We start from the raw sequence: 3,803 nt of genomic DNA on the forward strand, positions 1-3,803 counted from the left end.
TCTCTCGTGGATGACACGAAACTCCCATGTGGCATTTTGAACGGGCTATTTTCGGGCGTGGGGAAACACCTTGTATCCCACACGGCCCGCCAGAGCCCATCGTGGCCGCAAGCTTCGCTACCTTCAAGTCTTACGGGTTTGTGAGAACATCTTTCGTTCATTTGCAGATACGGAGCCGTAATTACTGCATCTTCAAAAACCCGCAGGAAGTGACCGGATTACATGCTGGTGTGATGTAGGAGCAGCGAATTGCGGGATGGCTAGGTGGCTCGTTAGCAGGGCAGTTAGCTTCCGGAAACTACACATAAGTGCGCATTATTATTGTACACAACTAGTGCCACCAAATGCAGCTTTCACCGCTCTAAATGCAGTTATAACCATCTCCCAAGGCTCTACTTAGCTTCATCTAATATTTTATGTGTGTTTATCGCCGTAATAAATCTATATAAATAAATGTCGGCCGGCCACTGAAGGCGATTTTGTTTCTAAATTTTCTTTTTTAAAATCATCGTCTCCTAGTGCAAAATACACTAACAAGCTAACGAAAATACAAATAACACATGCAGCATGGAGGTTGGAAATATATAAACGCAGTACCAAATTTGTTCGTTCGAGAAGAGGGCATAGAAATATTTTTATTTATCCGCTTTATATTTTTATCTATCGGGAACTAAATATTTTCGCCCGACTTTTGATGTTCATGTGTTAACGGTAATAAACCTTCAGTACACTCCGGGTTTCAAGTCAATACAGTCTTCATGATTTCTCTAAAGCCTTCGATCCCGTTAAACACCATAAACTAACCCTCAAGCTATCTCAATTTAACCTACATCCCAACGTGCTAGCTTGGATAAAAGATTTTCTCAGTTCTAGACTTCAGTTTACATTTGCCAACCTTCACGCGTCTGCTTTCGCTCAACTAACATCAGGGGTCCCTCAATCCGCTTTATATTTTATCTATCTGGGAACTAAATATTGCCGCCTGACTTTTGCTGTGCAGGGGTTAACGGTAATAAACCTTGAGTAGACTCCGGGTTGCATGTCGATGCAGTCACCCTTGATTTCTCCAAAGACTTCGATTATGTTCCTTACCAGAAACTACGCCTCAAGCTATCTCGATCTAACCTACATCCCGACGTTCTGGCTTGGAATAAAGATTTCCTCAGTTCTAGACTTAAGTTTACATTTTTCAACAATCACGTATCTGCTTTCGCTCAACTAACTTCAGGGGTACCTCAAGGTAGCGTATTAGGCCCATTACATTTTGTAGTGTACATTCACGACCGTCCCTCTTGTGTATCAACCCGTGTTCTCCTATTTGCCGGTGACCTTCTAATTTACCGTACCATTGTTTTTAGATACCGACCATTGCAGTCTCCAATCTGACCAAGATACTAATAACGCTTGGTGCTTATGGTGGTTGATGCGCCTTAATTTATCTAAAACAAACAAATGTTTTCAAGTGGAACCCCTCATTTTACACCTTCTTATACTATAAGTCATAATGAAAAAGAGGTAACGAACACTTACGAATATCTTCGCTTCCTTTGAGAAATATTTTAACGTGGCAAAACCATATTAACATCATCCTTGCTTCAGCAAAGCGCTATTTAGGACTGCTCAGGCGTAATCTGAAACAAGCCTCATCTCATCCAAAAGTCTTGCATAGGTCACCCTTGTTCGTCCAAACATAGATTGTGCCTCTGCAATCTGGGATAATCATCAAGCATATCTCACAAGTTACCGCGATTCATTGCAGACTCGTGCTGTTCCCTTCATCTTTTCGGATTATTCTACATTTTCAAGCGTCATGGCAATAAAACAGCGTGCTGAAATAGATAAGTTATGTGTTCGTCGCGCATATGCTCGCCTGTCTCTTTTTCATAAAATCCACTTCCACCCGACCCTTCACAGCAATTTCTTTGAGCCTCCGTCAGCCATTTTTCCATGCACGGATCATCCCAACAAAGTTAAGTGCCCACTATGTCTCTCGTCCTTGTACGCAAACTCATTCCTATTCCACACCATATAAGACTGGAACGACTTACGCTCGCATATAGCAACTGAAACTTACATAATTACATCTCAAGAAATGCTTCGCCAATTGTGATAATTTGATTTGTATTGTCCGTTGAAATGTATTATTAAATGTATATGTATATTATCCACCAGTTTTTCTTCTTTGCCCTTCAACGTGTATCCCACTATAATTAGATAGTTCCCTAGACTAATAAACTTGTCATATTTAAGTGTCTTCTTGCGCAAGCGCAATTGCTTAATTGTTTAACAATTATTCCTAAAACACAATGCATTCCTGCCGTATTTTGTAGCACTTCAATTTTCATTTTTCGTTCCTTTCTATTTGTCTTCTTTTTTATTGCACCGAAGTTTTCTTGTTTCGTTCTTCACTATATCTATTCCCCTTTTTTTATATTACATCTTTCAACATTTGTATTTTCAGTGTCTGTATACCCATCTTTATGTATTACCCTCCAATGAGGGCCTTTAGTGGTAGTACTCTGAAATAATAAATAAAAAAAGCTCTATGATTTCTTTCGAACAAAGGTGTCATGCCAGACATGTTAGCCTAGAAAGAAAAAAAAAACAACGAATATGAACATTCAGTCATTTATTTCGATATGCCTTCTATGAAACATATTAAATTATTACTACAAATAATTATTAAAAATATGCAGCAGCAAAAACACCGTACCAGAAAATCCTCCGCAAAATAACTGCGTACCTTTTCTCAAATATCTGAAAGTTGTTTTTGTTTTATTAAACTGCAGAAATTAACCTTCAATCGTGTGTGATAGGTTTTCATAGCATATGCGTTGCCCTTGAAACATAATTATTTCTCTCTACAGGACCAGATGCATATTAATTCATAGCGATATTTTGCTTATTTTTATTATTTGCATATTTTGCATATATTTTGCATATGGATGCATATTGTCACCAGTGGAAGTCGGCCACTTGATTCTGCTGTTACGAGTGTTCGTTTTATTTTTATTTTTCCCCCTTTTTAAGTAATCCTATACCCAGAAATGTGTTCTTATTAATTATAATAAACGAAATGGAGTTGTGCGGCTTGGGAAGAGAAATAGGTGCGGCAGGAGGCACAGGGAGATAGCGTCACCGGGCATAGAACGAGATGAAAGGCGGATAAAATCGAGCACGGCACTGTGGGAATCGGATTACGACTCTCGGTCTACGTCCCACAGTGAGGCAAAGTCTTCGCCATTCACCGCCATGGTGCCGGGCGTGGTCGCTAAAGCTCGGGGAGTCCTTCAGCACAGAGTCGGCTGAGTCCGGGCTACGGCGGAGCCAACGGTGCGTAAATGGGTGCGAGGCAGAGCCGAGCCCTTCGACTGACGCGGATGAGCTCCACTTTAGCGTCGCAAGTGTTAACGCGTCTGCGCCGTCAACACCATCATCGCTACGAGGGTGACTTGGGGGGACATTCGCCGACCTGCTAGTTGTATGCATTGTAGCGGAACGCTTGGAGTTTTTCCTGTATCACAATTTTCCTCTTAGGTCCCTACTTTGATGCCTTTCGTTTTTGGTTCAAATCTGTATTTTATTACTCTGTAAATGCATTATCTCCTAGACTGCACAGCGAGCATCAATTCCTGTTCCGTCGCGTGGTCCCCGGCCCAATATTTACAATTACTTATATGATTTTCAAAGCTCAATATATCCAGAGGACAGCGCGCAAAGGTCCTCCAGGACTTTAGTCATGGGGAATAAGCAAGGGTTGTATTTGGAGAACTAAGTCTTTATTTGTCGAAATAGGACTGCAC

This window comes from Haemaphysalis longicornis, unplaced genomic scaffold (genome assembly GCF_048455015.1).
Source record: "Haemaphysalis longicornis isolate Haplotype H1 unplaced genomic scaffold, Haemaphysalis longicornis Haplotype H1 scaffold_11, whole genome shotgun sequence".
In the NCBI taxonomy this organism is placed as follows: Eukaryota; Metazoa; Arthropoda; class Arachnida; order Ixodida; family Ixodidae; genus Haemaphysalis; species Haemaphysalis longicornis.